Source organism: Panthera pardus, unplaced genomic scaffold (assembly GCF_024362965.1).
Source record: "Panthera pardus isolate Hobbes unplaced genomic scaffold, ASM2436296v1 HiC_scaffold_21, whole genome shotgun sequence".
Lineage (NCBI taxonomy): Eukaryota > Metazoa > Chordata > Mammalia > Carnivora > Felidae > Panthera > Panthera pardus.
The window spans coordinates 54,475,742-54,497,475 of record NW_026526777.1 but is presented as its reverse complement, the minus strand read 5'-3'; the positions used below and the strand labels follow the sequence as shown (position 1 = coordinate 54,497,475).

General features: G+C 38.1%; 1 protein-coding gene across 7 annotated transcripts in view; it reads left to right on the top strand.

Moving 5' to 3' along the window:
* DNM3 (dynamin 3) overlaps window positions 1-21,734 on the top strand; it is a 569,424-nt gene that overhangs the window by 282,051 nt on the left and 265,639 nt on the right. The gene's annotated exons all lie outside the window — the stretch shown is intronic.

Sequence of the window (21,734 nt, the reverse complement as noted above, 5' to 3'; positions counted from 1 at the left end):
ACTATCTATAAATGACTTCCTCTTGTTTGGTACATCCACTTGCAGGGTTTCATTTTCAAATGCCTGGTTGCAGGATCCACGTCCTAGAGGAAGGAACCGTGTCATCCTTCAGTTATCCTGTGCACATAGCTCGACCACTGCTCCGAATATTATCTCCTATCACTTCTGGTATTTCTTGTACTTCTCCTCTTCCTGAAGTTCATAATTCATGTCACCGACTTCCGGTGCATACGGAGTCAGGTTTAGAAATATGAGACAATTTTTAAATTACACATGCAAAGCCTAGCTGTTTGAGCCAACATCTGCAACTAGTTTACGGGATTAAGCAAAATAGCTGCTCTGGATGACTGATATTTACCAGGGCCTCTCCATTTCCCATCAGAAATCAAAATGCCTGTTACTTATATGTTCTTTGGTTTTCAGTAGAAATCAGCATTTCATCTGTTAGATGAAGCTCACTTTATTAAGTTCTCTCACAGAGTATCTTCAGTTACAGCCAATTTTCAATTTGCCATGTTTAAGGAGATCAGGAATAATATGAGTTAATTAAAATCCACAAATAATTATAATTAAAACACTTTAACCAGAATCCAACACTCTCCTAAAACTTTTTGCTGAAATGACAAACGAGTAAAACATCAGATGTTGTTTTGCTTTGTTTTGTTTTGTTTTGGTGCAAACAAAAAAAACATCTGAAAATGTCACACCCTTGCTTACAACCACTCAAAAGTACTTTTTCTTTACTTTTAGGATAAAGTCCAAACTTTAGCATCCATTTTTCTATCCCTTGACTACTTCTAGCTCCTTCTCTTGCCACTAGCATTCCCGAATTCTGTGCTGCAGCAACAGTGACCTTCAGTCAGTGCCCTCAGTGGTTCTGACTGTATCCCAGGTGGGGCTTTAGATGTGCTTTTTTTCTGTACTTGGAACATCTTTTCCATTTTTTGCCTGAATAATATCTTCTTATTTTCCTTAGTTTAAACATCGCTCCCTTAGGAGTAACTTGCCTGACTTCGGCACTATTTTCAGTTCTCTCCTATATGTTTCCATAAGAACATGTATTTTTCTCACCCAGTGTCTGTACTTTTCTTTGTTTAATCTTCTCCCTCACTTGCCCTTAAAACCTGAGATCAGGGGCTGTAGTTGCCATTTTCTTTGCTAAATTCTCTGTGTCTCACTTAGAGACTGCTCATTATAGGTATCCAAAAAATGTTGAATGAAAGAAAAAGTTACATGTTTTAAAATCTAGAAGTAAATGGTCAGGGATGTAAATTACCTATAAAATAATGACATAAACGGTGAGGTTGACATGCAGAAGAGAACATGTAGAATATATTAAAGCTCATTAATTTTAATTTTTTGCTAACATTTATTTATTTTTGAGAGACAGAGCGAGACAGACCATGAGCAGGAGAGGGGCAAAGAGGGGGGCCACAGAATCCAAAGCAGGCTCCAGGCTCTGAGCTGTCAACACAGAGCCCGATGCGGGGCTTGAACCCACAGACAATGAGATCATGACTTGAGCCAAAGTCAGACACTTAACCAACTAAGCCACCTAGGCACCCCCAAACTGCTCATTAATTTTAAACATCACTTTTTGTCATCCCGACGGGGAAAATGGATCTTAAGAATGTAGTTGTTACTCACAGTTGTCACTTCAGGCTTGCCTACAATGACCATTCAAGTTTCCCACCTAAATATGCCACCAGAAAAATAATGCATGATTTAAATTTGATTAACATTTAGAGCTAATCACCCAATTATGGATTGTGTTTAGACTCCAGCAGGTGCTATTGTCATTTTAGATGGAAGAGCTCTTCATTTATCATTCTTGACCTTTATTTAGTAGATGTCTCCCAGACTGCACTGTCTACCTGTTATGTGTTTACAAAAAGCCCTTGGTGTTGGGTTTGCCCCTGGTTTAGAGCTGTTGTACCAATGATTTATTAACTAACCTATGATCTGAGGAAAGTATAAGTATTCCAAAGGAGCATAAAGCAAAATTATGTTACTGGGTCAGCCAAAGTGGGTGTTCTCCTTGGTGAACTATAGATATAGACATAGACTATATGAGGTGAATTTACCTCCCAAGAGTACTTTAATTCTACAAACAAGGTAATCATGGGGAATCATGGCCAAAGCCATAACTCCCCCAACAGGGGAAAGCAGGGTCTTTTTATTAGGGTTTGGGCTCAACATCCAGAGGGGGATTTTATTATAATAAGTCTGAAATAACTGTTGGGCACTTCTGGCACCTCCTGATTCATCTGCACAGGTGTCATCCTCAAATATTTCTTTTTCTATTATAGCAGTTAATTCGTTTCTAAAAGGTGAGGTTGAAGCTTCTACTTAGAAGTTTCCTGAATTCTGGGGGTCAGGCCAGTGACAATCTCTACTTCACAATGATATCTACCATTTATTGAACATTTATCAGATCCCAGACATTTTACTGATTGCTTTATGTATATTCATCTAGTACTCACAGTACCTACTTGAGTTAGGACTCTTAGCTCCAACTTTCAGATGAAAAAAAATGATTTGTTAGAGTAAGTATGTGGCCCAGGTCCATGCAGCTAGTAGACAGCAGAATTGACACACAAACCCAGAACATCCATGCTTTCAGCCAAGCTGTAATCTAACTGGGAAAATGGAAGCAAGGTAAACACGATCGCAAGTAATTCAAGACAAGATGCTATAAGTGCTAAATTCAGATAATGAACAAAATAAATGTCCAGGGAAGAAGAGATTCTAATAGAACTTCTTTATTATTCACTAAAATAGTATCATAGATTGACTGCTTTTTATTTTTCTCTTAAAGTTTATTTATTTTGAGGGAGAGAGAGAGCATGAAATCAGGGGAGGGGCAGAGAGAGAGGAGAGAGAGAATCCCAAGCAGGATTCCATACTGTCAGCATGGAGCCCAATGAGGGGCTCGATCCCACAGACCATGAGATCATGACCTGAGCCAAAATCAAGAGTCAGATGCTTAACCAACTGAGCCACCCAGGCACCCCCTGATTTCTTTTTCTTAGAGTGTTATATTACCCAGGAATTGTTATACTTCTACCTATCACTCTCTGGCATATTTTTTTATAATCTTATTATAATAATAGCTAACACTTTTTGAATGGCTGTTTTGTATAAGGCAGTGTGTCAGGGGCTTTGTTCTTCAAAACACTTTGGCCTGACTGGTTGAATAAAATCCATCTTGTTGCTTCTCTTTATGAGAAAATTTCCAGGAGGTTTTTTTGTAATTTTAAAAAATGTTTTATTATTTATTTTTGAGAGAAAGAAAGAGAGACAGAGGAGGGCAGGGGAGGGGCAGAGAGAGAGGGAGACACAGAATCCAAAGCGGGCTCCAAGCTCTGAGCTGTCAGCACAGAGCCCGACGTGGAGCCTGAACTCATGAACTGTGAGATCATGACCTGAGCTGAAGTCAGACGCTTAACCAACTGAGCCACCTAGGCACCCCACCAGGAGCTTTTTAATATATCTCTTTGATAATATGTTTTCTTCGTTGGACAATTCTTTTTTTTTTTTTAATTTTGGAACAATGTTTTTCTGCATTTAGAAGATGTTGTAAAGGTATGATTTATCAATATGAAATCAGGGTTGCCTGGGAGACTTTCTACTCCATCACTCATGCATTTCAGTCTGGCAGCTTCCCCTCTCCCCCAAGCCACACAAACAATGCTGGGTAAGGTTGTGCAGCCAGCATGTGTTTATTAGTGGAACCACAGTGGTTGTTCAAATATTGAAAGCTTTTATACCAGTTATTTCGCTGCTTGCTCCCCCAAGTGCCTGTCTATTATCAGAGACACTGAGGCTTCTTTCTCAGAATCCCCCAACTTTCCTCTTTATTTAGAAATTAGAGGCAAAGATCAGGTACAGAAGGAGGTCTCCAGTGTTGTGCTCCAGCACTGTGACCCCCACACCTTTTCACATTGGTCAGGATGATCCCATACTGGTTGTTAAATATTTTGAGTATTATCTCTTCAGTAACCTCCACGTTACCCAAATCAATTTTGGGGGGTATTTTCTGAGTATTTTAAAAATTTTGAATCTCACTTTCTCTCACAGTGGCATTTGACCTTTTCCATCCGTTTGTCATATTAAATCATTCATTTGTTTTCTGTGGGTGCAGTATCCCCTATTTTGTTCTCCCAGCTTCTAGCCACTCATGTCTCCTTGGTGGGTTCATCTTCCCCTCCCAGACTTTACATGTTGGTTTTCCTCAAGCCTCAGTCCAGGGTCCTCTTCTTTTCTTACTCAAACTTACACTTTATGTCATTTTTTCATACCTATAGCTTCAATCACACCCACAGTCAACAATTACAACTCTGTGTATCTGATCAAGACTTCTCTATAGCAAATGGTTTATTTTACATGTTCACATTTTGACATGCCCACACTGAACCCATGACTTATTTCCTCCATAAAGATGGCTCTTTTACTCTCTCTCAGTGAACCTGCCTCCACAGGCTGTCCAGTTTCAGAAACTTAAACCTTGGGTGTCGCCCTCGACACCTTATTCTCTCCCTTGACACCTTATTCTCTTTCATCTTCCATCTCCAGTTTATCATTGTCACATTGCCTTTTCCTCCTATATATTCCTCAAATCTGCCCACTTGTCTTTATGCCCATTTCTGCCACTGTCATCAAAGTTACCATTGTCTAGAACTTAGGATTCTATCCACTTTCCTTGCCTCCTTTCTCCTCGCTCTAATCTCTTCGCCAAACCAGAGCTAGAAGGGAAATTTTCATGATGCAAATCTTATGTTGCTGCCCTACTTGAAACACTTCAAAGGCTTCCCGTTCCTCTCAGAATAAAGACCAAATCTCTTCACATAAATCACACAACCATGCATGGTCTGCCTCCTTTCCAGGCTTGTTTTGCAAGGGCCCGCTCTTGCTTTCTGTGCTGTGACCACCTGATCCCATGCTCCCACCCCAAACTCTTCAGATTTTAGTGTAAGTTTTAAAATTTTCAAGTTCATCTCCTCGCATACCCCGTGAAGGTCAGGGCTCTTAAAGTACTGAACCAATTCTGGCAGCACCAACCACAGCTGTGATTGTACATGTGCCCGTACGAGTCTTCGCTTAGTGTCTATTCTCCCATTTGTGTATAAGCTCCATGAAGTTCAGGGACTGTGCCTATTTTTATTTTTATATTGGGGGTGGGCTTATCCTTATATTTTCAGTGTGCTGACACATATAAATTACTCAGTAACTTTCTATTAAATGACCCAATATTTACTAAGGTGATTTCTTCTTTTCTCTCTTAAAGAAGCTCTCTGAATTATTTTTAGTAAAATATCCCTAATTCTACTCAGACCTTGCTAATTATGAGGTATCTTTTCCTTTATGTGTGTATATTTTTGTCCTTGAATGGGAGAAATAGATGACGAGCTTTGTTCCCATTCTGTTTTATATCATTTGGAATCTTTTCCACATGGAGGGCTCCTATTAACTTCAAAGGAGGCTCTGCACATGGAAAAAATACGCAGGAAAAAAGTGAAAAAAGTAGTGCCCTGATTTTCATCATGGTTAATGGCTTAGATCTTGTAGAGCTCTGTTTAGGTGAGTAAACTCTGAGAATAAACAGCTGATTCTTAGTGAACTCTTCAGAAATAGTAGTGCATGTTGCAGAAACAATGCATAAACAGGAAACTGAGAAAATTCAGGGATATGATGAGAAGAGAAGAAATTCTTCATGAGTAATTTTGAGAATCAAGAAGGTACAGTAGCATGCTGAGCCACAAAAGCATGAAAAATGCAGTCATTATGTGAGCAAAGGCTAATGTTCTGGAAGTGAGACTCAGTGAGAAGAAGTTTAAGGTGCTTTAATGGGGTGAGATGAATGGAAGATTCATGGAGGCCATCCAATGGAGGCACCGTAGAAGTAGTCCTTGTAGGTTTGGGGGGTCCAGAAACAAAATGGAAAGGGGGATCGTCAAGGTTATCTTTGTGAGCTTATTTCATAAAACAATAACTTGGAGTTCAGCTTAACTTAAAAAAAGATTTTTTTTTTTTACGTGGTTAAAATTCAAACTCATGCCAGTTTTGTTAGGTAAAGGTTGGATTTTACAGAGAAACCAGAAAGTCATTATCTTTTTGACACCTTTATCTTCATATAAAAGAGGGATTTGATACAGATATTAAATGACATTTCCTTATTTTCAATCAGTTTTATTGTACACTACTAATATGTTCTTAATCAAATCAGTTCCTTATTTAAAATAGTCAAGCTTCCTTCATCATGGTGATTTCCCATATAATATTCCAGAATTACTTCTTTTTAAGTTGTGCTATAGTTATTTCACTACGCACTTGTTTATCATCTGCCTCAGTTTTCCAACATTAAAGGGAATCTCAAGAAATTGCCTCTTTTAAGCAAGCAACATGTGATGGCAACTTGCATCTTTACTATATTTGTCTAAGTGTATTTATTTTGAGAGAGACAGAGACAGTGGAAGCGGGGAGGGGCAGAGAGAAAGAGGAAGAAAGAGAATCCCAAGCACACTTCGTGCTGCCAGTGCAGAGCCCAATGTGGGACTCGAACCCATGAAAGTGTGAGATCATGACTTGAGCCAAAATGGGGAACTGGACACTTAACTGATTGAGCCACCCAGGCACCCCTGCAACTTGCATTTTTAATAGCATGAATACTGTAGGAACAAATGGAGAATATAGGAAGACTGAAGGAGGAAATAAATATAACTTTATATCTTACCACTAATTTTCAATCACAGTTAACATATGGTATATATAAGTCTTTTTTCTGTCCTTACATTAACAAATATAAATGAAATAATACACATATAATAATATTAGTAGGTACTGATCTAAGTCCTTTACATTTGTTAACTCATAATTCTCACAAAAACTGTGTTACGGTTGTTATTAAAATCCCATGTTACATGTGAGGAAGTTGAGGCAGAGATTCGCACAATGTTACCTGGCCAGCAGGTGTTGGAGCCTGAAGACAATCCTGAACAGTATGACTATACAGAGTCCTGTCTCATATGAGCACTCTTTGACGAAACTATTTTCTCATGTCTTGCATTCAGTGTTTTTGCTCAGCTTATTTTTTTTTAACCATAAGAAATCTTGAGAATTTATTAAATTCCTAAAACAATGGAGGATAGAAAAACTTCAAATATCATCTTATCTGGTTTTAATTAACACCTAGAGTAAGTGCAAAAATTATTGCTATTACTATAATTACTATATATTACTATATAGTATATATAGTATAATACTATATACTATATATACAGTACATATATATGTGTGTACTACATATACATATACTATATGTATATATATGTATATATATATTACTATTATTATTATTATTTTGTAATGTGACTAACCAGGGTTGGGTACATTCTGCAACCACAGAACAGAATGATGAAGCCATTGGTTGAAATAGGGACTGAACCTTTGACCTTGACCCTATTCCTATTTTTTTTTTTTAGTATAGTCATCACACAATATTACATTGCTTTTAGGTGTACAACTTAGTGATTTGACAAGTTTATACATTATGCTACCCTCTGTCCTATTACATTGTTATTACAGTATCATTGACTATACTCCCAATGCTGCAACTTTTATCCCCAGGACTTATCCATTCCATAAATGGAAGCATATATCTCCCATTCCCCTCCACCCATTTTGCCCAGTTCCCTCAGTTTAACATCAGATGTTTAGATCATACTCTAGTAGCCAGTTTCAATTTAGGCAAATAGGTTGTTTCCGTTTGCCTGCTGTTAGAAACAACTGCCAGTCAACATCCCTGTATACGTTGTGGGTTAAAGGCTGGGGCTCTGAGATCAGACCACCAGAGAGACTTTCTTTTATGCAAACATTAAGAGGCTGAATCAAGTGGAGCAAAATAGACAATAGTGCCTAAGCTCCTATGAGGAAGGCCTGTTGGCTACAAGGAGGGGCTTGGCAGTAAAACAGGAGCCTGAGTGCAGTTTCCTCATCGGTCATATAAGGAAAATACTACCTTCCTCAAAGGATTATTCTGTGGATTAAAAGAAATAATAAGCGTGATACTTTTAGCACAGTGCCTGGCTGTGTTTAGTAAATGTTATTATTGTTAATTATCCTGGAGTTCCAAGAAATGGAGTCAAATTGTATTCCTAATTTTGCCTATTTTAGATACTTGTGAAATGCTGTTCTGATTTCCTAGAAAGTTAAAACCATGAAAGGAACATCCAAACATACAAATGTCACTAAACAATTTATCGTAAAATATTTGATAATTTCATGTCTCAGTTTGATTATTCTTTCAGTATGCTCCACCTTATTTGCTTGTTTCACAGCTTCTTTATCCCAGTCATGAGATTAGTTCACCGGATGTGAAAATCAGTTTGTTACATTGTCAGCCCATGGTAAGACACATCTGGCATAGTCACCGTGGTCCTCATTTGCGATCATGGGGGCAGGGCACCTAGCACAGTGCCTGGGCCATCAAAGGTATTCAGTAAATACCACTTGACTGACTTATGGAGTGTCTTAGGTGAGAAAGACCTTTGAACATGGTTCCTGACTTAAACTTCCTCTTAAAACTACAAGCATAAGCCCCTTCTTTTTCTCTCTTAGGTGTGTGTTGTCTGTGGGCAGGTTAGCTCCCAAGATGAATAGGGGAGAGAATGGGAGAGAGAACAGTCCTGACTACACTTCCCTATTTGTCCTTCTAGATTAAGCAATCTGAGAAGTCACTTTACTTCTGTGTGTGTGTGGGGGGGGGGGGGATGGAGATGAGTGAGTAGACAACAGGAGGGCCACCCTACCCCCTTTAGCTTTCTTCATCTTCTGTTCCATTGGGTTAAAGGGGTAGGTCAGTGGTTAACCAGGAGTGTGGCTAGCCCCCTTTGTGGGAAGAGATCAACAGTCTACTAGTCCTGCTCCTGCTTCTTAAAGCCAGTCCTCCCACACTAACCATGACTCCTTTGGCGTCCTCCAAGCACCTCTAGTGGATAGAAGGCTCTGAAATGGGTCAAAACAGTACATCAGTAAAATTCAATCCTGGACGAGTGTGTACGTAAATGTTTCTTCCTCATCTTGTTTTCTGTTTCAAATTACATCCAGTCATATTGTAGCCTATAGAGATTCTGCAGTGATCATATAGCATCTTAATGTATTATAATTGATTAACACTCAGTAATAAAACATCAACAAAATAGACATGTCCTTAATGCAAATATGAACTCGCTCCTGCTATGAAGTTTTCAGAAATTAAAGTCCACAGATTACATCACTGCAAGAGTTTGTAAAGTCTAAGGGACTTGTGGAACATCAAGTTCAAGTACATCCCCAGTGCATACTCTCTGGGCTTCACACTAGGAGGGTCTTGCCCCAGTGGAGTTGGGGTTCCTCCAGAAGCTACACTCTGAGCCAGCCTCCACAAAAATGGGTTGTTCTTACTGGGTTTCTGAAGCTGAAATCATCTCTTGTGGCCCTTACTTCAGAGATAGAGCAAAGGTGGGCCATGAAAGATAATCACAGCACTAGCTCCAAATCAACCAGATTTATTAAGACAAATAGATTCCTTGGTCTAAAGCAGTTATCCCAGGCTATATTTATGTTCCTCTACCCTTTCTTTTCTTTTTGGTTTGAAGCTGCTAAGTACTTCATATTTTTTATTTCAGTATCATTAACATATAGTGTTATATCAGTTTGAGATGTACAATATAGTGATTCAACAACTCTACATATTATTCAGTGATAGTGATTCATGATAATTATACTCTCAATCCCCATCACCTATTCCACCCATCCTCCCTGTCCGCTCTGGTAACCACCAGTTTGTTCTCTATAGTTGAGTCTGTTGTTGTTTTCTCCTCTCTCTATTTTTTTTATTTGTTCTTTTTCTCAAATACCACAGATGAGTGAAATCATGTGATATTTGTCTTTCTCTGACTGACTTATTTCACTTAGCATTTATCCTTCTAGATTCATCCATCTTGTTGCAAATAACAAGATTTCATTCTTTTTTATGACTGGGCAATATTTCTGTGTGTGTGTGTGTGTGTGTGTGTGTGTGTGTGTGTGTGTGTATAGATGAATGGATAAAGAAGATGTGGTGTATATATATACATATATATACACGTATATTTATATACATATATATACATATATATATGTATATGTATACATATATATACACGTATATTTATATACATATATATACATATGTGTGTATATATATATATATATATATATATGTATATATATATACACCACATCTTCTTTATCCATTCATCTATGAGTGGACACTTGAATTGCTTCCATATTTTGGCTATTATAAATAATGATGCTATAAACATACAGAGTGTATATCTTTTTGAATTAGTGTTTTTGTTTTAATTTGTGTTTTTGTTAGTTTTGCACCCAGTAGTACAATTATTTGACCATACAGTAATTCTACTTTAAATTTTTTGCGGAACCTCCATACTGTCACAGTGGTTGCATGAGTTTGCATTCCTACCAACAGTGCATGAGATTTCCTTTTTCTCCACATTATCACCAACACTTGTTTCTTTAATATTTGATTTGAGCCATTCTGACAGGTGTGAAGTGTTAGCTCATTTTGGTTCTGATTTGCATTTCCCTGGTGATGAGTGATATTGAGCATCTTTGCATGTGTCTGTTGGCCATTTGAAGTTTCATGTCTTCTGCCCATTTTTAATGGGATTATTTGTGGTTTTTGCTTGTGGTGTAAGTTCAAAATGTATAATTTTGAATACTAACCTCTTATCAGATATACCATTTGCAAATATCTTCTCCCATTCAGTAGGTTGTCTTGTTTTGTTGATTGTTTCTTTTGCTGTGCAGAAGCTTTTTGATTATGGCGTAGTCCCAATAGTTTATTTTTGCTTTTGTTTCCCTTGGCTTAGGAGACATACCTAGAAAAATGTTGCTGTGGCTAATGTTAGAGAAATTACTACCTGTGCTATCTTCTGGGATTTTTATGGTTTCAGGTCTTACATTTTGGTCTTTAATTCATTTTTTAAATATTTATTTATTTTTGAGAGAGAGAGAGAGAGAGAGAGAGAGAGAGAGAGAGAGAGAGTGAGTGTGTAAACAGGGGAAAGGCAGAGAGAAAGGGAGACACAGAATCTGAAGCAGGCTCCAGGCCCTGAGCTGTCAGCGCAGAGCCTGATGCGGGGCTTGAATTTATGAACCCTGAGGTCATGACCTGGGCCTAAGTTGGAGGCTTAACTGACTGAGCCACCCAGGCACCCCGGTCTTTGAGTTTATTTTTGCATATGGTTTAAGAAAGTGGTCCAGTTTCATTCTTTTGTATGTTGCTGTCTAGTTTTCCCAACACCGTTTTTTGAAGAGACTGTCTTTTTCCAATTGGTATTCTTCCTTCTTTGTCGTAGATTAATTGACCATAAAAGTATTGGTTTATTTCTGGGCTCTCTTCTATTCCACTGATCTGTGTGTCTATTTTTGTTTCAGTACCATACTGTTTTGATTACTACTTCCTGTACCCTTTTGTAGCTGTGGCCATTGACTACAACAGACATTTAGGGGTATCGGGAAGAGAGAGGGTAGACAGAGGAAACCTTTCTGGTTTCAGCCCTACCAGGCTGTCAAACAGGTTTTTTTCTAGTTGTTTGTGAACCTATAAATTTACTGGGGGTAGATTCTCTCCCTAAGAAGTTATTCTTGCCACTGTGCACTTAGCCACCAAGGGCAAAGCCATCTGTGCATGTAGTCTGAGAAAAGGGCACTGAAACATTGCTGTCTGTTGCAGTGTTCAGGACTCCGCAGTGGTGGCAACCCTAGTCCCCAGGTCTTAGTTGAGTTCCCTCCCTCTACTGTGCAGTGTATTCAAAACCTCAGAATTTTTCCTATGCCTTTGTGTTTCCCTTCCTGCCTCTTGTTACATCATTTCTTGATCTCAAAGCCCCGGCCTTGTAAGGAGACTTTCTCCTCCCTGTATAATTAATCCAGAGCAGGCTTGTGAACTTGTGCTGCCATGAAGGGTGACCCTTGAGTCTGTAAATAAGCCACACGAGTCAAGGTTAGTTCTCTACAGTTTGCCCTGACCTCAGATAAAGAATGGCATTGAGGGAAGCTCATTGAACACTTCCTACCTCCCACCTGGGGCCTGAACCTGGTAAATTAAAGCTAGAACCTCAAGAGGGCTCTGTGATACTCATGGGCCTCAGCTGCCTTACAGTTTAGAAGTAGTAAATTGAAATTCTCCCTCTTCAGGCCTATCAGGGCCTATATGCAGAAAGACTCTTTTCCCTAATATTGAATCCTTGCCTCAGGCACACCTGCTTAGAAAAATCTCTGCCAGCCAAATTCAAGAAGACTATATCCTGAAGATGCCTGTGCTTGCAAAGGCATGTCTCTTCCAGCCAGCTGAGCAACTGGCCTGGCCTGTGCCTTTGCTGGGCCCATGCGTTTGTGCAGCATTTACCCAGATAGGCCCTGCGGTGTATATACACTACCCTTACAGAAGCAGCTACTCCTCTGTGGGTAAAGCCTATATATAAGCTTTTATAATCTGCCAACATCAAAATATGGAGCAGTTGATGATATGCAAACTTTTCTTAGGCTGCAACAGTTAAAAGCCAGCTGCAGAGCTGAGAAAAACTTGTATGGTTTACCATAAGCCAAGGCCAAGGTTAAAATGCCCTGCTCACAAAAGTTCAAGGCCCAAAGCCTTGGCCACATTAGAAGTTTTCCACATGTACTTTTTTTTCTCCCCATAATTTTATTCCTTGTCTGTGTATTAATTTTATGATCCAGGGTGCTGGTCAGATGCTGAGGTCCGAACTCATTCCTGACATACAAGTTTTGGCATCCCTGACAAAGCCTGAGTTCTTATAGCATGGAGGGGACTGGCTAGAGTAGGAACTCTCTAGAGTAGGCTTGCCGCTAAGAGAGGGCCTGGGCTGTTCTTCTCTCCCCATTGCTGGTCTTGCAGTTGCTTTCACAGTTTCTGTGTTTGGCAAAAGGAGCTTGGGTGATATTTTACGGCAACAATTTTTTTAAATGGTTGAATTCAAGCCTTACAAATATGAACACGCCCTTTCAGCTCTGAAGGTCCCTTCTAGTCATGTAATTATGAGCCTTCTTGCTCTTGTTTACTTGGACGCTCAAAACAGAATTTGATGTTCAAACACCAAGAGGCTGAAAATGGTTACTCTACTGAATGTTGGTAGATTTTTTTTTGTAATTTTAAATTTGAATGCAAAATTAACGTATCTTTCTCTATGAAAATAATCTACAATCAACCCCATTTGTCTTGTCATTCGGTTCAAATGTTATTATTTTATTTAGTCTTTGTCTTCTTTTTCTCCCATATTTTCCTTTGTCTTGTTCTTTTAATTTCCCCTCACATTCTTACCTCTTATATTCTGACCATTTTTCCTGAATGCTTGCCTTTTCCTATCTTTTTCTGCTGCTTTACCTTGATTTCGTGATTTCTCTCACCCCTCAATTCTTTTGTGAAAGAGTACTTTAGGAATTGCCTTTCCTTGATTCTTATTTTGAACTGTCATTGGGAAGACAAAAAGCCCATTTGTGGAAAATATGCTTCCTTTTCCAGAAAGGGCTGGAATTGGGCCAGAGCTTCTTAAATATTTTATGACAGCAACTTAACTTGCTGACAGCATTCGGTACTGACACACTTCCATGGGTGCCTGTGAAAGGATGTGGGCCATGTGCATTCACAACATGCTAGCTGTCATTCTCTCTTTTTTTTTCTCCAAATGAGAAAGCCTATTGCAATGCAATGACTGTCATTTCATAGAATGTAATATCTAATTATTTTTGTCAATTCTTTGCAAATTTCATTTTAACTGTGATTAGTAACTCATAATATCCATATAGCACAATTGAATATATCCACTGGACCAAATCATGTTTTCTAAGTATCCTATTTAGCTATAACATTCAGCACTTCTAGAAATAGTGGTGCATCCTTGAGAGATTAGTCCAATGGTGCCAGTAGGATCAGGCCAGTTATTACTTCACATCATCTTAAATCCCCAAAACTCCATTCTTGTCTTCACTTATGTGGTGTGCACATTTTTTTAAACCTCCTTAGCACCTCCAGTCTCTTCATCTTTCCATTTTCTACCTTTCTATTAGGCCCCTCCTGGTCTCATTTCTCTGCCTGGCCTGGATTGAATGGATGATCACCTGAAGTAGTCCTTTGCCCCAAATCTTCAACATCTTTACACCCATGTACTTAGATCACGTGGACCTAGAAATTCAGAACGCTAGATCAATTTCCATTTATCTTCTCTTTTTCTACTTCTAGTGTGTAGAGCACTGCTGGCGACGATAATACAACTATGCACATTGTATCCCTGCAATCTATGGCCTTCATTCTCAGCTTTCCACCATTTGTTTTAAAGAATTTATTTTTTTATTTTTATTTTTAAAATTTTTAATGTTTATTTATTTATTTTTTATTTGTTTTAATTTTTTTTAAGTTTATTTATTCTGAGAGTGAGAGTGAGTGGGATACGGGTGCAGAGAGAGAGAGAGAGAGAGAGAGAGAGAGAGAGATTGGGGAGAGAGCGAGGATCCCAAGTAGGCTCTGCACTGTCAGTGCAGAGCCTGATGTGGGGCCCAAACTCACAAACCATGAGACCACAGCTTGAGCCAAAATCAAGAGTCGGATGCCTAATTGGCTGAGCCACCCAGGCGCCCCAAGAATTTGTGTTTTTAGAGAACTTTTAGGTTTACAACAAAATGGAGTCAAGGTACAGAGATTCTTCATACACCCTCTGCCTCCACGTATCTGTAGCCTCCCCTATTACCATATAACTCATCAGATTTTTTTTTTTTAACCAGGGATGAATGTACATCCTCACACAACATACATAGTTACCTTAGGGTTCACTCTCAGAGTTGTACATTGTATGGGTTTGGAAAAAGGTATAATGATATATATATCCTTCATTATAATAGCACACAAATTCGTTTTAACCCTAAAAATCCTCTGTGCTCTGCCTATTCATCACTTCCCCCACCCTTACCCTCATCCCTGACAATAGCTGATTTTTTTTATTGTCTCCATAGTTTTGCCTTTTCTAGAATATTCCATTGTTGAAATCATATACTCTGTAGCCTTTTAATTTATTTTATTATTTTATTTTTTAACATTTTTTTTTAAATATGAAATTTGTTGTCAAATTGGTTTCCACTCAACACCCAGTGCTCATCCCAACAGGTGCCCTCCTCAGTGCCCATCACCCACTTTCCCCTCCCTCCCACCCCCCATCAACCCTCAGTTTATTCTCAGTCTTTAAGAGTCTCTTATGGTTTGGCTCCCCCCTCTCTAACTTTTTTTTTCCTTCCCCCTCACCCTGCCATGGTCTTCTGTTAAGTTTCTCAGGATCCACATAAGAGTAAAAACATATGGTATCTGTCTTTCTCTGGATGACTTATTTCACTTAGCATAACACTCTCCACTTCCATTCACGTTGCTACAAAAGGCCAGATTTCATTCTTTCTCATTGCCACATAGTATTCCATTGTGTATATAATCCACAATTTCTTTATCCATTCATCAGTTGATGGACATTTAGGCTCTTTCCATAATTTGGCTGTTGTTGAAAGTGCTGCTATAAACATTGGGATACAAGTGCCCCCATGCATCAGCACTCCTGTATCCCTTGGGAAAATTCCTGCCAGTGTCTATAGCTTTTTTAGATTGGCTTATTTTACCTAGTAAAACGCATCTCGATTTCCTTTATGTCTTTTCATGGCATGATAGCTCATTCTTTTTAGTGCTGAATAAAATTCCACGATCTAGATGTACCATGGTGTGTTTATCCACTCATCTACTGAAGGACATCTCAATTACTTCCAAATTTTGGCAATTATGAACAAAGCTGCTATAAACATGCATGTGTGTCCATAAGTTTTTAACTCCTTTTGGTGAATACTAAGGATCACGATTTCTGGATCACATGGTAAGAATATATTTAGTTTCATAAGAGACTGCCAAACTGTCTTCCAAAGTGGCTGTACCATTTTGCATTCCTGCCAGCAAAGGTATGGGAATTCCTGGTGTTCCACATCCTGCATTTGTGGTTGTTAGTTTTCTGGATTTGGGGCATTTTTATTAGGTGTGTAGTGGTATCTCATTGTTTGAATTTGCATTTCCCTGATGGCATACGATATGGAGGATCTTTCTGTATGCTTATTTGCCATTTGTATGAGGCATCTGTTAAAGTCTTTGGCCCATTTTTAAATCAGGTTGTGTGTTTTCTTATTATTGAGTTTTAATATTTGAGTTTTGTATATTTTAGATAACTGTCCTTTATCACACAGGTTTTTTGCAAATATTTTCTCCCAATCCGTGACTTGCCTTCTAATTCTCTTGAAATTGTCTTTTGCAGAGCAGATGTTTTTTAATTTTAATGATTCCAGCTTATCAGTTATTTATTCATGGGTTATGTCTTTGGTGCTATATCTAGAAAGGCATCACTATACCCAAAATCATCTAGATTTTTTCTCCTATGTTATCTTTTATGAGTTCTGTAGTGCTGTGTTTTGTCAGCCATATTTTACTAACTCTTGTTATGTTCACTCTCTTTCAATTACTGAGGAATTGTTTCATGCTCTCATTAAGCCTTCTTTCCAACTTCTCACCCTCACTCTCCTGCAGATAATTTAGTCTCTGCTCTTATCAAGAGAAATGGGAAGATCAAATATAACCTTCCCAAACTTTCTACTCTTTTCCTTACAAAGGACACACATCTGCCCTTACTCTCCCAACCTCTCCAGGTTCACAAGATGAGGTAGTCCCATTTCTGTTCAAGGACAGTCCCTTTCTGTACTCTTTATGCTTCATTCCTCTTCTTTATCTTTATATTATTTTTTTTATATCACCAACCTCTTATTCTGTACTGTTATTTCTCTTCAACCAATAAATATGCTCAGTACTTGACTATCCTTAAAAAAAAAAAAAAAAGAATCCAAAACAACAATAAAATAGCAGCAGCAACAATGCCACCACCTCCTTTGCTCCTGTGTCTGATTTTAACTGTCTTTCATCCTCCTCTGGACAGAGCTCTTTTCAATTATTGTCTCCATTTTTTACTTCCCATTCACCTTTCAATCCAGTGAACTCTGATTTATCCTGTCACAGCACTGCAACCGGCATGGCTGAAGACACTATGATGTCTGCATTGCACTTTACACATCCCTGTCTGTGTTGAATTTGACACTTCCAACTACACTGTCCTTGAAGTTCTCCTTGCCTTTGGCCTCCATGACCTTATTGCTATTATTTCTCTGACATTCCTTTTCAGGCTCTTTTCTGACCTCTTCTTAATTGTTGGTATTTCTCCAGGATTCCACTGTGAGCCACTGCTATTTCACTCAAAGTTTTAACTGACGTATCTATATCTATCTATATCTGCCTATATCTATATCTATATCATCTATCTATGTCTATATCTATATATCTGTATTTATATCCAGATGTAGGACTTGCAAGTCTTCATTTCTAGTCCTAACATTGCCATTTTGCTTCAGAGGTCGGGTCCCTTCTATGTGTGTTTTCTATAGGTACGTCAAATTCAACATGACCTTGGCAGAATTTATCCTCAACTCCTCTACTTTCCAACACTTGGTTCTTCTCCTCTGTTCCTTATAGGTTGGTAGCCCCAAGAGTTTCAAAATCATTTTAGAACAGCACAACATCCAATAAAAATATAATGTAAACCACATATGTAATTCAAACTTTTCTGACAGCCACATTAAAAAATAAAATGAGGGGTGCCTGGGTGGCTAAGTCAGTTAAGTGTCTAACTTCAGCTCAGGTCATGATCTCATGGTTCAGGAGTTGGAAGCCCGTGCCAGTCTCTGTGCTGACAGCTCAGAGCCTGGAGCCTGCCTCAGATTCTGTGTCTCCTTCTCTCTCTGCCCCTCCCCAACTCACGCCGTGTGTCTATCTCTCAAAAAATGATAAACATTGAAAAAACTTTTTAAAATAAACTGAAACAGTGGAATGAATACTAAAAACCAATTTTATTTAACCTAATGTATTCAACATAATATTATTTCAATATATGATAAATCTTAAAACAGTTACGAGGTTTTTGTTTTTGTTTTTGTTTTTGTTTTTGATACTAAGTTCTCAAAATCTAGGTTGCATTTTACACTTCTTGAACACCTGAACTGAAACTAGTCACTAGGGCCCAATGACCATGTGTGGCTACTGTAAAGTACAGTTCTAGAGTCTTTACATTCACTAATCTCTCTCTCATCTAGTTATAATTCCTGTTGATTTTATTTCACGGGTATTTCGCCAGTAAGTTTATTTATTTTCAACCTTACTACATCATGGCTTTAGTCACACCTTGGTCATTTCTCATTTGAGTTATTGCAATAGCTTACATAATCTAGTCTCTCTGTCTTGGAGAGAGTGCACATCCACTAGAATGAAGGAGGATATAGTAGAATAACTCCTTATATGTACTTTTATCTATAAAATTAGAAAGCAATTCGGACCTATTAATATTTAATATACATATTGATGCCAGCACCCTTGCTCTGTATTTTTCAGAAGTAATAATAAAATGGAAATGTAAGACATAAAGTACATTTTCCCCACAAAATAAAAAACTTTTAGTATGGTTGATTTTATCTTCATGCAGACTTTCAAATTTCTCTGTATATTTCTATATGATGTACATAATTTATTAATACAATGGTTACATATAATTTAAAAATAAATTTATATATGTACTTGAAATTTATTTTAGTACTGCCAGGAGGAGTGAGATCAGTAAAATTTAGAGTCTCATGGAACTGGATCCACTCTGACTTTACCCTACCTGCCTCCCCGACCTCAACTTCTTCATCCCCACCACACATTTTCTGTATTAAGTGGCTCTTTCATATTTTGTTCCTGTTTGTTCTTCATACAGATAAACAAATCCAGTAAAACCTTGGTTTGTGAGTATAATTCATTCTGGAAACATGCTTGTAATCCAAAGCGCTTCTGTATCAAAGCGAATTTCCCCATAAGAAATAATGGAAATCCAGGTAATTCATTTCACAACCCAAAAGTATTTACATAAAAATTATTACAATACCATAATATAATACAAAATAATAGAGAAAATACAAAATGTAAAGAAAAATAAACAAGTTAACCTGTGCTTACCTTTGAAAACCTTCATGGCTGGTGTGAGGGAGACAAGAGAGAGGAGGGTTATTGTGTAGGACAACTTTCACTATCACTAACAGATCAGTGCTATCTGTTGGTTCAATGGAGTCTTTTTCTTTTCGTGCAGCTTTAACAAGGAGCCTATCCAATGACACTTGCTCTTGCCTCCTTTAGAGGATTTCACGGAAATGTGACATTGCATTGTCATTAAACGGGTTCATCGCTCGCACTGCTCCAACTTTATTTGGGTGGTGCTTTTCTACAAAATTTTGCACCGTTCCCCACATTTTACACATCTCCCTAATCTCATTTGAAGTGAGGGATTCCTCCATCTTTTTCTCCTCTTCCTCTGCAGACAAGATGCAGATGTAGACTTATTATAAAATTTTGCAATTTTAGCCACTCACACACCTCATTTGTACTGCTCAATGATTTCCTTAACTTCCACTGTAATCATCTTCTTACTGCCTTTCTTTTCCACCTTTTCCTGCATGGAGGCCATTGCATACGTTTGCATGGATGTTGACTACAGTACAGTATTAATAAACTCTTGTCATATATTGTATTTAATGTAACTGGCAATAAGGCAGCAGAGGAAAGGGTCTATGTCTGCAGGCAACCTGACCTAGAATGAAGCAAAGTACCCCTAAGCTTACTCTTGTATGGAAAAGCAAAGGACCTTCTATAGGTCCTTTGAAGTGACAAAAAATACACTAGTGCCAATTGTGGGCACCTTCTAATGTTCTGAAAAATCACTGATTTCTGCCAAACACCATGGCCTGAGACCGAGCATCTGAGCATGGGAGACGATCACCCACAATTCCACAACAAGAGAGAGAGAGAAGCAGCGTTGGCTCAGTTATGATCATGTGACATTCAGCATCACGTACTACTTGTATTGCAAGACACTGCTTTTTATCAAGTTAAAATTTATTAGAAATGTTTGCTCATCTTGCAGAATACTTGCTGGACAAGTTACTTGCAATCCAAGGTTTTACTGTACTCCCTGACCTGGCATTCTGTTTCTCTTCCAGGCTCTTCTGAGATACCATTTCTTCAAAGAAAGCCTATGACAACTTCCTAAATTGTGTCAAGTGCCCCTTCCCTTGCTTGACATACATTTCTTATTATACTATTAGATTGAAATTAAATCTTTATGGATCTGCCTTCTCTACTAAGCTGTAAGATTCGTGAGGCAAGGATTGTGGCGTCATCATATTTTTTCATCTTGACATATGATAGGTTCTTTAGAAATGTTCACTGAACTACTTTCATGCCTTTCCTTGTTGGTTCCAGCCTGTCCTACCAGGAGTGAAATAGCGATTTGTTCATTGCAATTTATGGAGTAACTGAAAGACTTCCATTCTATCCAAAGATGCACGAAAACATACTTTCATTTTAGTCCTACGATTAGTATGCTATTTGTAAGAACCTCATAGGGTCGATAACACTGTTAGTGTGAAATAATTTGACCACTTGCTTCTTACTAGAAATTAGATGAGATTACTTGCTGTAGGAGAGTGAAGTTTTGACTGTATGTGTACAAGCAGTGGCCATCAAACTTCACTATGAATAATAATCACCCTGGACACATGTTTAAGTGTAGACTTCTGGGGTTTCATATGTACATATTCTGATTCATTTGGACTGGGGATGGCCCAAGAATCTGTGTTTTAGAAAAGCATCCCGATGGTTATAATATAGTCGGTAGAAACCATACTTTGAGAAGTATTGTTTCCTTCTTTCTGAAGTAGAGAGTAAGAGGCAGGAGTAATTTCGAACAATTGAGAGAACTGCCTTAGTCAGAGATGGAGTGAGGTTCTGTGTAGAGGTTTACAGAAGTTACAGAGCATTAGAAAGGAGAATGGACACCTGGGAAAGCTGAAGCAGGGAATCAAGGGTGGCAAGGACTGAGGGTGTGGAGAGAGTCTTGAAGATCAAGAATAACAACCTTGGCTTATTTCACAATTTTCCCTAGGATTGGCTTTTCTTCTTTAGCAAGAAAACTTATTATCAATAATTTTAAAAAATCTATTCAGGTAATTCATCTTCATTTAGGAACTGGCACTCAGTAGTCATTAAATAAGTACAGGGTCTCTAGGATATTGATTAATTTAGGTATAGGATGATTATTGATATTTAGAACAGTGTCATGTAACTCCATACAGTATTTCATTTTTGGTTCTGTGACAACAAAAACTATCTGGCAGAGGGGAGATGGTTATCTGTGCCCTGTGAAAAAGCAGAATTTAACTTTGCAACTCTGAGAAAAAGTTAGATTTTCACTTAAAAGCCATTTATAAATAATTTCTATCAGAGCTATAATCTAAGTTATTAATATGTTTTAAAATTTAAAAGCTGTTTATAGATTTTTATGAGGATGCTACATGCTTTTTAGCATGACAAATAACAACCAGAAGTAGATGGATAAATCTAGACCATTAAGAAGCTCCAAACTTTTAGTTTTTGCTTATTGTTTCAGCTTTCTTGAACCTCATTCAGTTTTATTTAGAGTGGTGAACTGTTAACAAGGAACTAATTGGTTGACTTGAGTTTC